Here is a 21552-nt window from a genome sequence, read left to right on the forward strand (position 1 = left end):
TCAAAACATGGTGCACCATCTCTTGGGGAGTGATTTATCATATTGTAGTATGTGAATGCAATGAAATATTGTTGTGCCATAAAAATGATGACTATGAGGGATCTGGAAAAATGTGGTAAGCTTTTTATGAACTGATGCAGAGTGAAGCAAACAACCAAGAGAATAAAACATGAACCACATAAACAATATAGAGGAAAACACTAAGCGACACCCTAACACAGATCAAGGCGATGATCAACTTTGATTCCAGAGGACTGATGATGAAAGGTGCATTCTTCCTCTCAGCAGAGATGATAGTCCATAGGCTCAGAAGGTGGTCAGAAATAGCCAATGTGACAATTTTATTTGCTTAATTCTCCTTTATTGAAAAGGAGGATTTGACTCCGGGCTGGTTGTTGGGAAATGTTATATATATTTTGAAAAGCACAAAAAAAGAATTGATAAAACTTTTTTTTTTTTTTTTAAGAAAATAATGGGTTTGGAGTTTGGGACAGACTGGACCCTTGCTAAAAATGTCCATGGCCTCCAAGAGCTGAGTTTAAATCCATGTCTTTCTCCCTCCACAGCTTTACAAGCCTCAATGCTTCCCTTCACCTACAACGCCCACCCTGCATTTTGTTAGGCAAACATTTGCCAGATTCAATATAATAAGCACCCTTTCTATCTGAGCCCACTTCCCTGGCTTCAGAAACCAAGGACTGTGGGACTCAGTCCTGGCTGTTCTAAGGAATTCAGACCCTGGGGGCTGGGATTAAGCCCGGGCCAGTCTGGTTTCCTGTTGCCCCTCTGCTTGCTATAATGCAGACAACACAATGACTGGGGCCAAGAACTCTCTCTCCCTCCAGACGTCTCAATCTCTTCCTCCGAGGTGGCAGTGCCCTTACAATATGCTGTCTGTTCGTCTGGTCCAATTTTACACAAAGCCAGTATCTTTATTTAGTGGGCAGACTCTACTCTATTGATTGATGCTGTCAGCAGCGAGAACAAGTGAGGGAGTAATTCTGTAACTGCATGTACAAAAAAGTCTAATTTCTTGGCTTTCTTTCCCCTCTTTCCCCCCTTTCCTTCATCCCACCTTTTCCTAGTTCTTTTAAATAACAAGACCAACAGATCCTCAGCTCCAGCTCCTGTGCCCTCATCCCTGCCCCCACAGAGAAGCAGCCAAAACCTCCAGCTCAGTACGGCTGCCATTGCCAGCTCAGAGCTTTTGGGTCCCTGGGAATGGAGACGGTTTGTGGTGCTTGGTTCACATATTAAATCAGTCTCTGGCTCTGTTGGAGGACACAGTTATCAACTCCAGCTCCAGAGAGTACAGTGACACCATTTGTCTGGTGTTTTACCGAGTGGAGGGGAACAGGAAGAGGGGAGATAGGGAAAAAGGGAGCTGATAGCCAAGATTTCCCAGACTCATCACGTCCCGTGCTGTCCTGGGGGTCGGGATGAGACAAAAAGGCAGTGATATCTTCATTCCAGCCACCGTCTTCATCCTTTCTCATTAAAACCTTGGGCTTGGACCCTCCGTCCCTGTATCTGATAGATTGTCTTTCATTTTTTTCTTGCCTAGAACCAGGTCTCTGCTGTGACTTCCTGACCATCTCAAACCATTCAGCTATATTTCCTCATATCTCTATCCTCAAACATTTAGCACAGTGTCTGGCACATCATGAGTAAATACTTAACAAATTCTCTCTCTGTGTCCTTCTTATCTCTCTCCCCTTCTCTCCTCTTCTTCCTTTCCTCCCCCCTTTTGCTCTGTTTATCCCCCCCCCTTTACTCTTTATCTCTGTCTCTATGTATATATCTTTCTCTCTTTCTCTCCCCTCTCCCTTTGTCTCTGTCTCTATCTGTTGAGGTCCTTTTAATGAAGCCATCTTGTGTTTAATGGGATAGAAATTATTAAAAAAATATTTTTTACAAACAAATAATATCTTAAGACGTGTATGTATGTGTGCAGCACTGGAAACCACAGGATGTTAGAGCTGGAAGTGATCTTGGGCCACAATAACAAGACGGTAAATCTAGAAGGAGACCTGAGGAAATGGCTGATCCAGCCCATCTTTTGAATGGTCAGTTTGTTGCCACCAGTGAGTGCGGCTTCTCTGAACTTGTGCAGGTGATTGCCACCTTTTCATTAAGATAACAGGCACAGAAAGATCAATTCAAGTCAATCAGTTCAAGGAACATTTATTAGGCACTTGTTATATGTCAGGCACTGTGCTAAGAAAGGCAAAAAGGAACTTACATTTTAACAGGGGAGTCAAAATGTAGATTAAAAATGATATGAAGTAGAATAAAGGCAATCTGAGAGGAGAAGTCACCGGGGGAGGAGAGACCAGAAAAGGTCCCCTACACTTTGAACAGTCTGGAAGGAATTCAGGAACACTGAGAGGAGGAGGTGAGAGGGGGACCATTTGGTTCAAGGCATGGATGGAGATGGGCGATGCTTTATCCCTGACTCTTTATCTCTATCTCTCTGTGTTTATCTCGTCCTTTGTCTCTCCCTTCTCCACAAGTAGATCAGTGGTGCTGGAACATATACTGCATGGAGGAGGAGCAGGAGGTATAAGAAGACTGGAAAGGTAGGAGGGGGTTTCAAGTGTCAAACAGATGAATTTATATTTGATCCCAGAGGTGACAGGGAGCCGTTGAAATTCACTGAGATGAGCAGAGGATCTTGATGAGTGACATAAGTCAGAACTTATGCCTACAGAAATCACCTTGGTGTTTGCAGGGAGTTTGGATTGGAGTGGGTAGAGACATAAGGTAGGAAACAAGGCAGGAGTCCTGGGGAAGGGTAATGGTGGTCACTAGCAGAGCAATTGGCTCTGGTTGGTTACCAATTGGCTGTATGGCTGTGGGCAAGACTCTTCTCCAAAACAGACTTTAGTTTTTTCATCTATAAAATGGGGAGGTTAGATTAAATGATCTTCAAACTCCCTTCCAGTCCAATGTTTTGAATAATAATAAGAGTATTATTAATACTCTTTAATTTTAATTAATTAATAATTAGTAATAAGAATATTAACATAGTGCTTTAAGATTTGCAGAATGCTTTCTCTGTGTTCATTTGATTCTCACTGCAACATTGAGGTAGATGCTATTATTATCTTCCTCTCACTATGGGAAAATTGAAGCTCAGAGAAGTTAACTGATTTGCCCATGGACACACAGCTAGTGAGCTTCAGCGGTAGGATTTGCACTAAGGTTTTTCTCCCCATCTTGTGCACCATTCAATTGCCCTGTTGATCTGTCTCCATTAATCAGTGTATTCAAAGAGTACAATGTTGGTAGTTTCCTGACCTTCAAGAAGACTGGTGAATCTAATCTATAGCCAAACTAACTCTCATTAAATTGGGGAAGGGGGAGCCCTACATGCTGCAAACACAGTCATTCTTGCCAAATCACTCTCTAGTTTCCATTCATGAGCTGGGAACTCAGAGACTAAAATTTGCATACTAATGTCTGGAATTGACACTGTTCTTCAGGATTCTCCAAGTAAATGAATCATTCAGGAGATGTTGTGGACCAGAGCGTTTCTGTGCATGCATGATGGTTTGTATGGGAAATCCACAAGCCAGAGAACAAGTGACAACAATTCAGGTTTCTGTTAGATATAAAGGAGACAGGCTGGATCTTGCACACCAGGAGAACTGGAAATGGATCAAAAGAAATGGCCACCTAACAGGCTATAGTTATAGTTAAGTTTCAGGAATTTGGGGATAGACTTGGAATCAGAGAAACCAGTGGTTGAATCTTGCCTCTGACTCCTACTAGCTGTGTGACCCTGGGCTAGTAGTCGCTAAGCTTCTATTTCCTCATCTGTAAAATGGAAATGATAATACTTGCAGTAGCTACTTTGCAGGGTTACTGTGAAGTTAAAATATATGTGAAAGGGTAAAGATGGGATATAGGCATCTTATATTATGTGGATATATATGTATATATATCCATATATAAAAAGTAAATGCAAAATATTTGGTGAGGAAAGGGGGCATTAACTGCTAGGAGATCAGAAAATATTTCATGTAAAAGCTAGTATGTGAATTGTGAGTTTTTAAAAAAACAGTATTTTATTTTCCCAAAACATGCAAAGATAGTTTTTAACATTCACTTTTGCAAAACCTTGTGTTCTAAATTATAATTAAAATAATCTTGTGTTCTAAATTCTTCCTCACTCTCCTTCTTTTCCCTGCCCAAAAGAGAATGCAATTGGATATAGGTTAAATATGCACAATTCTTCTAAACATATTTCTATATCTGTCATGCTGCACAAGAAAAATCAGATCAAAAGGGGAAAAAAACCCCAAGCAAACAAACAATAACAGAAAGATGGAAATACTATGATTTGATCCACATTCAATCTCCACAGTTCTCTCTCAGAATGTAGATGGCACTTTCCATCACAAGTCTATTGGAATTGCCTTGAATCATTGTTGAAGAGTAAAGTCTAATGTGAATTGTGTCTTAAAGAAAACTAGGCATTCTAACATTTGGAAGTAAGGATGGAGTAAATTCTAGGTATGTGGGACAGAGTTAGGGAACAGATCTGCTTTTCTTGGCCTAGATGGGAGAACCAAGAATAATGGATAGAAGTTATAGAGAGGCAAGGAGCTTGATTTAAGGAAAAATTTTCTAATAAATTAAAGTTTTCCAAAAGCAGAATGAGCTTCATGAGGAGGCTGTAAATAATCCCTCTAATAGTACTTCTAGGCATATTTTGGGTATGTAGCAGAAGAGACACCTACTTCAGATTAGATTCTATCAAAACTTCTTAAACTGTGGAGTTACAAAATTATGATTATCAGTAATTATCAGTATAACTTATATACTTATTTTATATCCCTATATATTCAGAGTTGGATAAGAATTACTCTGGTGAAAAGGGATCCTGAGTGGGAAAAGTTTAAGAAGTCTTGGTCTAAATGACTACTGAGAATCCTTATAACTTTGAAATGCTATAAGAATAACAACAATAATATTTATTATATTATTTTTATATTAAAATTATTATATATTTTGTTATATTAAGTTAGCACTTTAAGATTTACAAAACAGCTTACAAACAACATCTCATTTGATCCTTACAACAACTCAGGAAGAAGATGCTGCTATTATTATAGGGTTAATATTCAGGTCGTCTTGACTCCAGATCCAGTGCTTTGTCCACCTAGTCCAGTCCTTATTCTTTTATATATATTAATATATAAAATATATATTAATTAACTAGCTTTCTCTAATCATAAATTCTATGATTCAGTTAGGCCATAGACTCTGCCTTATTTTTACTTCTCTCTATCCCATAGCACAATGCTGGGCTCATAGTAGATGGTCAATAAATATATGTTTATTGATTGAATGGGATCATTTACAAATTTTGCTTGAAGTAGAGCCCCTTTCTGGGTCTCAGTTACTTCATCTATAAAATTAAAGGGTTGAATTAGATTTATCACAAGGATGTTTCCAGCTTTAATCTATAATCCTACAAACTGTCCTATGGGGAAACAATTCCCATATTCTAATTGAGTGTCATCATTGCTCCTTCTGGCATTAGGAAACATTCACAATTCTACAACCTTTGACTTGTAATCCTTTCTTCTTTACTCATCCTCAACACTAAACTGACACTGAGATGGACAGTGTGTTTTCTAAGGGAGTCTGAGGTTCACAGAAAGCTTCCTTATATCACCGTGATGCAAATGACTCCCTTTAACCTTTCTCCTTTACAACTGGGTATATATTTTCCAGAAAAACATCACTAACATCCAATAAAATGAAATGATTACAAGATCCATTCAGAAAGAGGATACAGCATAGACCAGTTAGCAGTTGAAGATGATTAAATAGTGAGTTTTTGAGAGCTCCAGCTCTTAGCAGAGGACATTTGTTTGCACACTCTTGCTTGATACACTGCCCTTTACAAGTCAGAGGTCAGTATAGCTTGTTCTATGGACCAATAGGTTGAAATTAAATAATCTCAATTGAAGACAAAACAAAAGAATAATAAGGAAGTGGAATAGAGTCCATAAACCATTTTATTGATTTCTTATCAGCTGGAAAGACCCATAAATATCCAACTCACTCACTACAGACAGGAATGATCATAAGTGTTTCAAGACAGACACTGTCACGAGTCTTCCTGTCCACCAGACTCTTTGTGAACTCTTAAACCCTTCTGGCACTCCTCTTGGGACAAATGGGGACCATTAACATAGCACTGGTGTCCTAGAAAAAAATAGAGCATTCTTCAAATTTAAGGAAAAAGCTGGTGTTTCTCAAAAATGTGTATTGACAGAAAGAAAGCTTTTGCAAGGCATTACCATCTGTTCTTCTGGTTTGCTCCATTTTTCAGACTTCTTGTGACCAAGATGATCAGATTAAATAGGAAGATGGTGACTTCTTTTGGTATTCCGGCTTAATTGCTTTCCTCCTCAAATATTTGGTCCATATCAAGTTGGTCCTCAGTTGAAAGTATTCCCTCAAGGCTAAATGATGGAGTTCTGAAGAGATGGGGAAAATAAAAAGCAAACCAGGAAAAGATTGACTTAAATAGGCAGTTTCCCTGTTTTTTTCCTCTCCAGCTTGAAGAGTCCATGTTGATTCAGTAAAGTTGGTATCTCTTGTAGGATCCTTAACTCTGGAGCAGCAGGTCTTATTTCATAAGTGTACAGGCTGCCCATACCAGCAAGACAGCCTGCTAGATGTTCTCTGTACACACTACTTCCATTCACTGACCTTGGGTCTTTGCAGAATTTTTCCCGATTTGTGGATTGCACTCTCATTCTGCCTAACAGAATCAGTAGTTCAGGTACTGCCTCTCACAGGAAACCTTTTCTCATTCTCTCCCTTCCCCTTTCTTCCCTAGTACTACTTGTTCCCTCTTGAAATTATCATAAACTTCATATTCACATATTTGTACACGTTATATCCCCCCCCCCCAAAATCTTCCTCACTCTCCAGAAAATAAGGTCCTTGAGGGCAGGGTCTGTTTCTTTTTTGTTTTTACCTCCTCCCCAACCCCATTATATAATGGCCCACATAATGTATAATGGCCCACAGAGAGGAAGCACTTAAGAAATGTTTGTTGAATTGATAATATAATAACTTGGTCTGGACTGCCCACCTGTGTACTGTCTGTTCATCGATTTGAGCAATCCAAGACCATGCTCTGCCTGAATACTTCAAGGATCAGTGATTTCATCTGTGTGTGTGCGTCATGCAACTGTCCCAGCCGCACACACCCTGTGCCCTGGGTCATACAGTACCCAAACCAGACTAGGAGGAGCTCAGTTCCATGATTTACATAAGTGATTCCAACCAGATTAACAGCCTCTGGAGCCAGGGCACAAAGCCCCAGGTCACCTTCAGGATTGCCATGCACTAGGACGTACCATCATTTTCTCTCTTCTCTACCTTGAATTCTTTCTTGACCCATTTATTTTCATTCTTTCCACCTCTCCCCCCCCCCTCCCCCAAGTTCCCTATTACAGTATGGAAGAACCTCTGCTGGTTTTTTTTTTTTTAATTATTCTTTTTTTTTTTTTCTGATCTAGTCTTTTTCTGTTTAACTGGCTATTCTCTAACTTTGTTCTCTCCTCTGCTTGATATCCTTCTTTCCTGCACTATTCCTACTACTACTACCACTTCTCTCTTTTTTTTTCTTTTCTTTCTCTCTTTCTTTTTCTTCCTTCTTTCTTTCTTTCTTTTTTCTTTTCTTTTTTTTTTAAATCTTTCTTGCCTTCCATGCCCCCTTTTCACTAATCCCATCTCTAGATCTTTAATTTTGCAGGTTTCAAAGTTCATAAACTCATGGTTTTGAGCTAGAAAGGACCTCAGAGGTCATTAAATCCAACTCTCTCATTTAACAAATGAGGCCAGAGAGGTGAATGGATTTGCCAAGATTGTATAGTGAATAAATGGGAGTTGAACTCAGGTCTTCCTAATTTTAAGTTCAGCATGCTACCTACAGCAGCCCAATGCTCTTTGGTACCTTCCTGCTTTGTTCTAAACTGCATAGATCTACTAGAAAGGAATCCTTCCTTCTCTATAAAATACTGAAGGAAGTCTGACATGGAGAAGTCATGACCTCTGAGTTGAGGGACTTACTCTAATCAAGGAACTTGCCTGAAATATGGACCCAGGAGTCCCTTTGAAGGATTGGTATAGACATAGGCCACGTCCTAGTAGCAGATTCTCCTTGGACCATCAGGGAATTCTTTCTGCTGTGGTGTGAAGATCATCATGGTAGGGGCTTTCTTGAGGAGATGCTTCATTGTATTTCTTTCTTTCATCTTTTCAGCTCCATTTTGGAGGTGTCCATCCCAAACCCAGTGGGAATCAATTGGCAAGCCACCTACATTTGGAAATATTAGTCCTGGATCCATTGTCAAAGGTTGGTGTCATTGGGCTACCCTAATACCCTTTCTTTGTTGTCATAAAATTATAGGTTGAGGGGTAAAAGGGACATTTGAGATAATCCAATCTCTCATTTTACAGATGAGAAATTAAAATTCCAAAAGGATAAATGATTTGCCTAGGATGACAGCTGGGATTTGAAGCCAGGTCTTCTGATCCTAAAGCACTGCTTTTTTTTTTTGGGGGGGGGTGTCAATTAACTACTTATTTAATTTTAACGGATGTACATGTACATTCATCTTTTTTGTATTTTAAGCTTTACCATGCTGCCTCCCTGATATGTGCTCCTTTGGGCATTTCCTGTTAAACCTCATGACTTTCCCTTAAACACCCCCAATTAAAGGACCTATTGCTTCCAGCATTAACTGGTTAACCTTATTATCCTGCAAAGCTCCTGACTCTCCCAAAGTCAGTTCTCTCCCTAAAGAACATGCGGACTCATGCTGCCTGCGGGGCTCCTGACTCACTGCTCCCTTCTTTTCTCCCCCTCTACTTCACCAACTCCTGTGCACTAGAGGCAAATCCTAACTGTTGGAAGTTGTGCTTCCTGAACCACACCTAGGCAGTTTCTATCCTCTGAGATATCAGTCGGAAGTCTTCTCCCCAGCACCTTAGTCTAGTTCTGGGGAGCAGCTGGCAGGTTGCCCCAGGAGCAAAGAAGCTCTTTCCTTGGTGAAAGATACTCCTCCAACTAGGACAATGGATTATTCTTCCATTCTTCTTCATCTGTGCAGATTCTAACTTCTCTGTGCCCTAGACTGACTCTGAGGGTCTCTATGGCTAAAAAATATGTCACCCTGTGCCCAATTTAGTGATGAGTCTCCTTGAAAATAGGAGGCTGTTCTTCAGAATACAAAACAGGAGGAGTTATCCCTGGGTAGAAAACTTTATAATTAGTCAGAGTCTATGTTCTCCTGGCAGAGTCTTTGATTTTTTTTTTTAAGTTTTTATTTTTTAACATTTTGAGTTCCAAATTCTCTCTTCGGACTCATCCCTGACCAACACACTAAGAAAGCAAGAAAAAGATTATCAATTACCAATTTCTATATTAGTCATATTGCAAAAAATAAAAATGAAAAAATAAAGAGAGAATTTTTTTTTATTATGAGTCCTTTGGAATTGTCTTGGATTACTGTATTGATCAGAACAGTCAAATTTTTCACAGTTGATCATTATCATAATGTTGCAGTAACTATGCATAATGACATCTGGGTTCTTCTCACTTTGCTTTGCAACAGTTCATATACATCTTGCCATGTTTTTTTTTGTTTTTTTTTTTTCTAAAACCATTCCACTTGTCATTTCTTATTGCATAGTAGTGCCCCTTCATAATCATGTGCCACAACTTGTTCAGTCATTCCCCAGTCAATGAGCAGCCCCTCAATTTCCAATTCTTTGCCACCATAAAAAGAACTATTATACATATTTTGTACATATAGCTCCTTTTTCTTTGATCTCTTTGGAATACAGACTTCGTAATGGTGTTGCTGGGCCAAAGGATATACATAGTTTATAACCTTTTGTGCATGGTTTCAAGTTGTTTTCCAGAATGGTTGGACTAGTTCATGACTCTAATAACAATTCATAAATTAACTATTTTCCCGTCAGCATTTGTCATTTCTGATAGGTGTGAGAGGGTACCTCAGAGTTGTTTTAATTTGCCTTTCTTTAATCAATAGTGACTTAAAGAATTTTTTTTTCATGATTATGGATAGCTTTGATTTCTTCCTCTGAAAACTACTTGTTTATAGCCTTAGAACATTTATCAATTGGGGAATGACTCTTATTTTTATAAATTTGACTCAGTTCCTTATGTATTTAGAGAAATAAGACCTTTATTAGAGAAATTTTAATTTTTTGATATTACTTCATTGTCTATGGTACCTTTTTTTTTAAAGCAAAATGTAGTTTTCCTGATAGATTTTAAAAATTAGATCTATTTTTGCTTTTGCTTTATCTGAGATCATGATTGATACCCAATTGGCAGAATCTTTAGGAAAGCAGTATCACCTCCACACCACAATGAAATGAAGAAAGACAATTCACTTAGTAGGCTTCTTTTATCTCTATTCTAGTGTGTTTGACAATTTGGACCATCTTGATACTTCTTTTATCCTTTAATTTGGAAAGGTCTAAATTAAAGGCAGGTGCTAAAGCTCTTTGGGCTTTAATTTGGACCAGCTGGGCAGAGACTATACTCTTCAGGCCTTGGACACATCTATTGCCCTTTAAACCACCCATAATCTCTCAATCTTCCCCCTTGCTCCTTCTTTCCTGTGCATCTGGAACTCATTTATGTGAGCCTGATGTAGTGAGAAGAACATTGAACTTGCATCAGAACCCAGAGGACCTAGGTTTAAACTTTTACCTTTTCTGCTTTTTAGCTATGTGACCTTAGAAGGACCTTTGCTTCAGTGTGCCTCAGTTCCTTCAACATGTAAAATGCATGGTTGTTCTAGATCAGAGGTTCTTAAACTAGGATTCATGAATTTAGAAAAAAATTATAATGGCATTTCAATATAATTATTTTCTATGCATTTTATTTTATTCATTTAAAATATTATTTTGATAGAAGGTCCATAGGCTTCATCATATTGCCAAAGGGGTCCATGACACAAAAAAGGACTGATCTGGATGATTTCCAGCCCTGTGATCTTATAACATCTATGATTCTATAATATTCTGGGCCTGTCCTCCTTGGCTTGCCAAATGATTCTAGGTTTTAGAAAAATATGAATCATTTTCAAGAAGAGAGCACACCATGACTCTTGGGAGAGAATGTGTCTGATGTAAGAGTTCAATGGGTTTTCTTCTACTTGATATATTTCTAATCTTCATTCATAGTCTTCTTCTGTCTTCCTAAACTTTACTCTCATATCCTTTCCCATGGCTGATCTCTGAAGTTTACCCATATCCTTCTCTTTCAAATAATACCACCTTGAGAGAGAAGACAGAAGTTAGGAGAGGACCATGGTAATTACAGGGATCTCATGGAGGTTCTGTGGGGTTTTTCAATAACAAGAAGAAAGCCTTAAATTTATGCAGCATTTTAAGGTTTACAAAGTGCTTGCCACCTGACAGCTCTCGTGTGCCTTTTTATTTTTTTTACATTTGAGGAAACTGAGGCCCACAGAAATAAGGGAATTTGCCTAAGACCACACAGCAAGCAAGTAACAGAGTCTGGATGGATGCCTTGGTTTTTTTCTTATCTCCAGTTCTTTCCTTGCTATATCATGCTGACTATGAAGGTTTTTTTTTTTTTTCCCTTTTCATCTTGATTTCTAGCTTCATAGATTCCTCAGTCTGCTTCTATTTCTTGACTTTCCATGTTCCTGTTACACTATGAGATGCTAATTAAGTTAAGTTGAGGGGTTTTCTGGGCTGTGGATGCTCTTTATCTAAGTTCAAATGTAATTCTGACCCCTAAAAAGAGTTATGAGGAAACATTCCTCTCCATCCACTGTTCCTTTGCAAAGGTGGGAATGGGCATAAGTGGGGAATATTGAATGTAACTTTAGACTTCACCAACATTGTTAAACTTCCCTCTTTTAAATTTTTTTTCTTCTTTACCATAAGGAATGGCTTTTCTGGGAGAGGGTGAAAGAGGGATGTAGAGGGAAATGTAGGTGATGTAAAAACAAAAGATAAGTGATAGGGAATGGACCTGTGGTCACTCTATTAAGATAGTTAACTCCTGGGTGAGGAAACACAATCCAATATAAACTCAATCCAAACTCTACCAATATAGATCAGTACTTTCTCTCCAATTTCTAGTTTGAAAGAACTGCCTAAAGATGTAATATCAGACTGAAATAGAAACGATAGCTACTAAACTATACATGTGGATCTCAGTGGGCTGCATACTTACATATAAAACCATGTATTAACATTATCTGTGTTCTATTATATTTTTGTTTATTTTGCTAAACATTTCCCAGTTAAATAAAAACAGTTTTAATCTGTTTGGCCTGCACTGGGGAGTCTGCAGGATGCATGTTTGCCACTCTGGCCCATAGCAATGAGTGATTTGTCCTGAGGTCTTTCTGGCTTTGAGTCCAGCTTTCTATTCACTAGACACTCTGAAAAGAAATCAATAAAAATTATTTTTTTTTAAAAAAATGGGCCTGAAAAGATCCTTCCAACCTAGCCTTTCCTACATAAAAGAATGCAGAGTCAGACCTGCTGGTTTTAGGCTTCACCACCACCACCATCATTAAACATTTGGTATCTTTCTTCTGCTGTAGGTGGCTGTGTGATTTGCAGTTATTTTTCAGTCCAGCTGTGAGTTTTCTGCCCAGGTGGTCTGTCAAATCTTTCCATTTCTGCTCTACCTTCCTCACCTCAGACCATAATGACATGGCACTACTGCCCGACTGGAGTTCTCAGACCCATAAATCTTTTCCTAACATCTCCCTGAAGAAGAATGTGATATTTTCTTAAGTTTAAGGCAGCTGCCACCCTTCCTTACGAGGTGATGGGCAATGAAGAAGGGGGGAGGGTGTGATGGGGCCTGAGTTTAACTTCTTTGGTATCCTGTCAAGAGGGACTGAGTTAGGAGCTAGGCAATTGTTTTTATGCTAGTCTTGTGATGGGTTTGGGGGAGTCATTCAATACCTTCTCCCTTAAATCCTCTTGAACATAAAACCTGAAGACAAGAAAGAACTGATCTTTTTTGTTGTTCATAGATGTAACTCCTAGTTAAGTATTTCCTTCCCACGTCTCCCTTAAACCTCTTCAGTCCAAATGTGAATAATGGCACAATCTCTCTGGCCTTGGTTTTCTCATCTAAAAAGTGAGCAGATTGGTTTAAATGACCTGGGAGGTCTCTTCCTTTTCGAACATTCTGTTTTTGAAAGTTCCCTCTGGCTTGGATATTCTGTGTCTTGGAGTTCCTTCCAATTTTAATATTCTATGCATTGATGTCCCTTCAAGCTCTGATAGTCTATAATGTAGCTGAAAAAAAGCTCCCCTTCTCCACAAAAAGCAAAAGATACACTTCATACTACCTAGAATCAGTTTAGCATGTAGTATATGCTAATAAATGTTTGTTTTATTTTGTTTTGAGCACAAATACAGACATTGATTAAAGGTTATTAGACTTGGTTGGAGATTCAGTTTCTCCATGGTCACTCCAGAGTCACCCTCTGTCCAAATGGCCCAGAACCACCACTAGCCAAGCTTTTCCTCACTGCCCCTTGTACCGTCTTTCTGTGCCTTAAAACCTATAGAACACAAGGCTGGTGCCTCCAGTCGATATAATAAACAAAAAGTCTTAATCAACAGAGATTATCTCACATCACTCTAAAGTCTCCAAAGGGCTTCCCTCACAACACTTTTGTAAGCTAAACAGGGCATATGCTATTATTTTGATTTTATAGATAACTACAGCTGTGAGAGATTCAGCCATTTGCCTGTGATCACATGTGCCTGTAGGTGTGTGAGGTGACAACCAAAGGCAGGTCTGCAGCTCCCAGGTCCAACACTCCATTTCTCATGGGACACAGCCTCTCCATCTACATGTTGTGAATGTTAGGTGTGAGGAACCGTGCTCTGTGGGATAGGAAGCTCTAATACGTGAGTTAGTAATTTAGTAGAGGCACATATATGGGAAAATGTGAATAAGACAAGCCTCAAATACCCACATAATGCAAGAGCTGACATCAGGCAGTATGTGACTAATCACTAGATTAGAAATGTTGACAATAAGTGGTCTGAGGTCAATAGAGGACGAGGTCACAGATAAAATCATAGTTCTAGGTCTGGAGGACACCTCAGAGGCCATCTTGTTCAACCTCTTCATTTTACAAATGAGAAAATGAAAACTCAGAGAGCTCTAGGTCACAAAGTTAGGAAATTGTAGGGTCAGAATTTATACTCAGGTCTTCTGACCCCAAATCCAGTGTTCTTTAGAGTATCTTCTTGGTCATCAAACTGTACAATTGGAAAGGATCAGATTTTGAAGCAAGAGGACTCTTGGAAGCCATCCACCACATTTTGCAGATGAAGAAACCGAGGCACAGAGAAGCAAAATAATTTAGCCGGAGTCACACAATTGAGAGAGTATTTAAACTCAGTACATTCAGTTTCCAAGTCTGTCACTCTTCCCATTGTGTTATGTATCCACAAGTCTAACTATTAGAAATAGTCTAGCTCACCAGATTTTTTTTTTTTTGCCAAAGGGATCAGTAACTCACAAATAAAAGGTAAGAATGCCATGCTGCCTTTAGTCTAAGACATTTGGGTTATAGTAATACAGGAAGGCTTCATGTAGGAGCTTCTGGGCTAGTCCTTGCAGAACAATAGAGGAGACTAAGTAGGTATAAAGAAAACAGGTCCCTAGTAAGAAGAACCATTTCTTCAAAAAAATTAGGGCAGAAGAACATAAAACATGCTAACAGAACTTTCATTGAGCTTCAAGCAGATCTCCTGCTTTTCTCTAATTGTCTTGGGGCTGCCTCAGTTTTTCATTTTGCCTGGGGAAGGAGAACTTAATGAATGTTTCTTCTAAGCCTCATTCCTAGCACTGGGTGAGGTCCAGGGCTGTAAGTTAAGTGCTATTTTGCTGGAAGGCTGTGGTAGAGCTGAGACATTCTAGAATTCTACTGTTATTATCTTTTGTGATTTCAAGATGTATATTTGTCTAGCTAACAAGAGCCTAAGGCCCCCCAAACTTTCAGGTGGGGTCTATAATCAAGACAAAATGTGTACCACAGCAAAACCATAATTCATCCAATCACATAGTTAACTATTTCTCATTCTTCACACACCTTTATCCCAAAGAATTTATTATTCATAGAAAACTCAGAGTTCTTTGTCTCCCTATGACAGCAGAGATTAGAAACTGAAGACAGTAGATGTCTAGAGTTGGGAGGGAATTTAGAGATGATCTAGTTCAACTCTCTCAATTTACAGAGAAGAAAACTGATGCCCAGGAAGAATGAATGTATTGCCCAAGGTCATTCAACTAATAAGTAGGAAGAATTCTGAACCTAGACCTCTGAGTCTAGCACACTTTTCAGTTATGTGACTTCCTTTGATGAGCTGTACAATATATATGTACACACACACACACACACACAAGATCCCTAGGAATAGCAGTACTCTTAAATTATCAGTCTGACTTCTAGCCCAGCCCTCCCAGTCATTATCATCTGAGGAAGAAATTCCTCTGGAGAGGGAGCTAGATATATCCTTAATCTCCAGCCAGCTTCTATCCATAGGGCAGGTAAGTTAACTTGGATGAATAAACTGGGTATCACTGGGAAAAAGTAGCCATCCTCCTAAGAATCGAGCTCTGTGGAGATTCCACCTGGCAAAAATAGCCTCCTACAGATATCTCCTAAAGATTCGGAAATGAGAGTTCTTGCCACCAAAGTCCTTGGTACTGCCAAATGCTTCAACACCAGAAACTGATATAATTTTATCAACAGAAATGACATTAAAGAAGAAGTATTAACATTTACTATGCCATTATACTCTAAGGACTATGGGACCTTTCCATCTGACTTATAGCTAAAACCTTCCATGTGTGTTATCTCCCTCAGTAGAAGGTGAGCTCCCAGAGAGAAAGGATGTCTTAGTTCATTATTTGTACTCCTAGCACTTAGCCCAGAGATTTTTCTCACAGTGAGCACTTAATATTAACTTTTTCATTCATTCAAATACATTGTATGAATGTATCTATGTATATCTAGCACATATACATATACTATAGATCTGTATAGATACAGTATATATAAAACACACACACACACACACACACGGGTTTTTTAGTCTCTCCAGTGCTCAGTATAGTGCCTGTCACATGGAAGTTGTTTAATACCTGTTTGATTGATTAATTATTTGACTAGAGGAACATTTAATTGTTACCTTTAGTCTCCTGGATTTAAGAGAGACCTCTGGAATGACCTCATTGGATGCTGTGCATCAAGATGATATTTATGGAGCCTTAATGGTACAAAGATAACCAAGAATCTACTATCTATTGCTTGAAGCAAAGAATGATTTTAGGTCAGATTAATTTACTGTGTTATCCTGATATCTCCTGGAGTAAGAGCTGATGGCAAAGAAAAGCTCAGTGGGCTGGCTGCTTTGATCTTTTCCCCCCTTTCTTTCTAATGTATTAAAAGAATAGATCCCAGAATATCAGAACTGGAAGGAGCTTAGAGATCAACTATTCCAAACCCTTTATGTTACAGATAGAAGAATTGAGGCAGGGGAAGAACATGATTTGTACTAGATCACATGGAATATTAGTGGCTGACTGGGACTCCAACGCAAGGTTCCTGACTTCCAAGGCAGTAATTTGTCATGCCGTGCCTTATTGTATGTATATTTTTGCTTTTATCAGAAATACCACCACTTTCATCATTACCACTAGTTCTGAGAGAGTAGGGACTACTATGTTCACCTTTGTGTCCAACATTTTCAAACACCGACTCCATCACCAACCACAATACATACAGATGATACTTCTTATATTTTTACTCCATCTTGTTGAGTTATGGAAGATCCCTTGGCACAGGAAAAAGAGCAATGGATTTGAAGGGGTCAGAGGACCTGGTACCAATCTCACTTCTGTTTCCTACCGTCTCTGTAACCTTGGTCAAGTTGTATAAAACCTTTCTTGGCCTTAGCTTCAGGTGTTATGCTTGAGTCATCTCCAATTGTCTTCCAAGATCTAATCATCTATTTTCAATATGAGTCTTTGCATCTAAGAAACTGACAAAGGCTATATATAAGTCAGGACTTGATTTTTAGACTTAAGAAAGTGATGGAGAAAATGTTAGTAATATAATTAATCTACAAAGTATGTGGAACATAATCTCCCCTGCCTCCACCAGTGAATCAATTGTTAAACATTTACCGGCACACTCCTGTTTAATTTCTTCATCTGTGAAAATGGAAGGGATTGATCAAGTGCCTCTAAGATCCTTTCTAGAAGTAGATCTGTAATCACGTCAAAAAATGAAGGATAATAGATATGCTGATGAATTTGGAATAACTTGACCTGGGTTCAAATCTCACTAACTACCTGTGCTACATTGGTCAAGTCATTGACCTAACATTATTGAATCTCAGTCTCCTCTGTGAAAGTGGGATGAGGATAGAGAGAGGAAGTGGACTAGATTTTCTCTATAGTCCTGGTCATTTCTAAGTCTGTGGCCCTATGACCCCATGACCTTGGTACCCTAGTGTATTATCTTCCACTCCATAAATCTTATGGAGCTTAGTAATGTCCCCAAATTAGAAATTTGTGTAGCTCAATTTTGATAAGGCCCCTAAGAGTGATACATTAGATGATGCTAACTGCCTTAAACTCCAGGGAATCTTCAAATATGGCCAGACATATTCTACACAGGTTCAGATGAAATATAAGTCTAGGACAAGGAATCAGGGCACCTGGGTTCTAATCACAGCTCTACCACTAACTAGTTTGGGCAAATCACTTAGCCACTTTGGCCTTTGGTTCCTCATCTGCAAAATGGGAATACTTGCTAGATAAGAATATTACAATTACAGTGTAACTAACACAGAAGAGTGCATGTGATAGGTGCTGCAGAAATAAATTGATGTTCATTGGAAGGGAATCTGGGTTTAATTTTTCCAGAATACTGAAACTTATTTGAATATATTCATTTCTTGTCCCTACCTCATTCATTCATTCATTGTTTAATGCTTAATATGTGCATAGCTCTGAGCTGGGAGATAGCTAAATGTAGTTGGGTATGGAGTGGGGGAAAGTATGTTTCACAAGAAATTGAAGTCAGAGGTACCAAGTACTCTTAGTATTGCTTCAAAATATATGCCTAGGTTATTTCCATCATTCATCAGATTAAAAATAGTCATGCCTTAGCTAGTTGTTTTTTTTCTGAGGAGCAATGTTGTCCTTTGAGAAGAGCCTTGGTTTCAAGTATATAGTCTTGTTTTTGTTTTTTTGTCATGGGTCATGTGACTTCCCTTCTGTGATTATCCTCAATTTTGTCATCTGCAAAATGAAAAGGTTTGGCTGGATGAGCTCTATGGTCCCTTCCAATTCAAACATTTTATGTTCTAGGGCTTCTTCCAGATCTAACATTCTAGGATTCTGTGATCTAAATCCCTGCCTCTGAGGCCAAAGTTCTCTGTGTGTCCAAAATTATTAGTAATACTTGCCAAGATCCTGGGATGAGGCTGAAAGTCAGTCTAGTTATGAAGGGCCCAGAAACCCCTGAGGGAGGAAGGGACAACAAATCTGAGGTGTTATTCTTTAAAAAAAAAAAAAAAGAAAAGAAAAGAAAAAGAAATCTTCCCTTGCATCTGGTGTTGTCCCTGAGGACTGATTAATTTCTCTTTTATCCAAAGGGCTGGGTCAGCTGGGAACATTATAGGTTAAAGGCCAGACTTGAGGTGATAGATGTTTGTATAACCTCTGCCTAGATAGAGCCTGGGCTCTGAGTCCTACCCAGCCTGTGCACACTGAATGGCTTTCCGAAGTGTCTTCAGGACAGGAATTTACTGCATTTAAAGTGAGATGATCTAACTTCAAATCCAGGCTCTGCCACTTGTTACTTGTGGGATCTAATGGCAGCTACTTATCCTTTCTGGATCTCAGTTTTCTCATCTGTAAAATGAGGCAATTGAAGTAGAGGTAGCTAGGTGGAGTAGTAGACAATGTTAGATTAAGAGTCAAGAAAACTCAAATTGAAATAACGCCTCTGATGCTAACTTTGTAAACTTGTACAAGTCCCTTAATTGCTATTACTTCAATTTCTCCAGCTGTAAAATAGGGAGAATGACAACACCTACTTTCCAGGATTGTTGTGAGGCTTAATTGAAATAATATATGTAAAATGTCTTATACATTTTTATGTGCTATGCACAAGGTAGCTATTATTATTTGTTATTATTGCTGGTTTTGTCATTCGCCCTCTCATCTTGAAATTTATAATTGTAAAACCTTAAATCAGGAGGACAAACAGATCTGGGTTTACATTTTACAGTTCTACTTACTAAATATGTGACTCTTACTTTCCTCTTCTGTAAATCAGGGGAATGTAGAGTGCTGGATCTGGAGTCAGGTAAAGAGAAGTCTAAATCCTCTCTCAGATACTTACTATGTGATAAATAAATTCTTGAGTGACTCAGTTTCCTTATCTATAAAAAAGGCAATCTAGAGTGTACAAGGTTATTATGAAGGTCAAATGAGATAGCATATTATGGATATGCTATGCAAAACTTACAGTATGATGATAATGGTGAAGATGATAATGATGATGATGATTAGTTATCTCTAAACACCTTCCACCTCTTTGTCCTAAAATTTTATGGGGGGAGGGGAAGGAAGCACTCCATCCTAAAGGAATTGAGAGCTCCAGATAAAATCGAGTAAATCAATTACTGGGGAAAAGAAAAAAGAAAAATGGGACGTGGTCTTTCTCTGTGTTGGCAAACACTCCTCCCCTTCCCAACTCGATCCCTCCCCCCGCCCCCCTCCGCCCAAGATGCTGATGAATTGACGATTCTGAGTTGAAATCAAAGGTGCCCTGCCCTTAAAGAAAGGGGAACAATTAGGCATTTAATTTGGCCTGGCCCTCTCCAGCATCAGGGTCCTTGTGTTTTCCCCCGTGCCTGGTATGACCCTCCGCCCCCGCCCCTCCTCCCAATTCCCTTGAGGACTGGGAGCCCCCAGTGTAGTTCCGAACAGCTCAGTTCAAACGGATACTGTTTTCCAACAATCCCATGAGTGTCGAATTTTAATGTAACCTTCCTCTATTGTTCCCTGCTGCCCGCAGCCCGCAGCCCCCCAGCCAGCCCCCGGCTCGGCCCTTTCCGAGGTCCCCGCTCCCCTGCGCCCCTCCCTCCAACCCCCGGCTCATTTGCACAAAAAGAACACAGAGTACCCACTCAGCAGCCCACCTTGAACAAAACACTCCAGGCCTCTAGAAAGCGGCAGAAGGGCTAATCAGGCAGGCACTGCGCTGCGCTAGTGCATCGGTTGTTTGGCATAGAAATAGGCTGTCTGGCCACAGCTATGAGGTAACGTCTGGCTTTTTTGCCAAGCTGCAGAACTAGTCAGACACTCCCTGGGACAACATTTCTTCAGGAAAAAAAAGAAGAGGAGGATGATGAAGAAGAGGAAAAGAATAAGTTAGGCAACAAGCAAAGGTCTAACAGAAGCTTCTTCCTCATCTCTCTGCTCACATCCAAGCGCCCACAATTGGATAGTTCCGGAGATTTTCAATTTCGGCATTGATCTCCAGTGGGGGAGGGGTAATGGGAGGTGGGGAAGAAAGGATAATCTTTGGAAACAGATATAGGTTTCTTGACACTACTCTCCCCCGTCCCTTAGGCTCCCCCCTCCCCCCAAGCTTCTACATAACAGCTTTTCTTTCTCCTTCTGAATTCAACTTTTGCCCTAGTCTATTTTGGAAGTCCCAGAAATGGAGTAATAAAAATAGCATCATAGGGACCCACCTGAGTCTGTGGTCCCCTTTCTACATTTACAAAGTCCCGGGAAGGGTTTTTTCTTTCTTTCTTTCTTTTTTTAACCAGATGAGACTGGTAAGGGACATGCTTTGAAAAGAGAGAAATGAAATATATATTAAATTATAATAAAGGCATGAAAGCCCCAAAATAAAATTTGCTTTGGTTTCCAGCCATTTGTTTATTTTAATTCAGTCTAATTACCAACTCCAAATGAATATTGCAATCCTGCAAAACTAAGGAGCTGGACTGAGGTTCCCTTTAGCTATTACATACTAAACTTATATAACCTGAATATTAAACAAAATTATTAGTGAAGCAGGCTTGGTACTGGATACCTATGCCTGGGAGGTGAATTCTTAACCAAATAAAGAACAGAGATAGTTAAAGAAGATAAAATAATTTCAAATACGGTACATTCAAAAGATTCTGCATGAACAAAATTGATGCAACTAGTGTAAGAAAGGAAATGGGCACTGGGAAAAACAGATCAACTATCTAAGGGTCTGATACCCAAGATCTATAGGAAACTTAAAGAAATATAAATCAAAAGTTATTAAATGGCCAAGTTTATGACAATTTTCAAAAGTTGCAAATTATTAATAATGAATGACTCATATCATTAATAATGAGAGAAATGCAAGTCAAAACAGTTCTGAGCTTTGACCTCACGCC

General features: G+C 39.2%; 1 long non-coding RNA gene across 1 annotated transcript; it reads right to left on the bottom strand.

Annotated features, from left to right (window-relative positions):
• Positions 1–5127: 5127 nt before the first annotated feature.
• LOC105749028 lies at positions 5128–20504 on the bottom strand. The gene is made up of 3 exons (XR_001120307.2): positions 20311–20504; positions 6318–6497; positions 5128–6222 (listed from the first exon to the last, which is right to left on the bottom strand). It is a non-coding gene; the product is annotated as an uncharacterized LOC105749028 (long non-coding RNA).
• Positions 20505–21552: the final 1048 nt, after the last annotated feature.

The sequence above is a fragment of the Sarcophilus harrisii genome, chromosome 2 (genome assembly GCF_902635505.1).
Source record: "Sarcophilus harrisii chromosome 2, mSarHar1.11, whole genome shotgun sequence".
In the NCBI taxonomy this organism is placed as follows: Eukaryota; Metazoa; Chordata; class Mammalia; order Dasyuromorphia; family Dasyuridae; genus Sarcophilus; species Sarcophilus harrisii.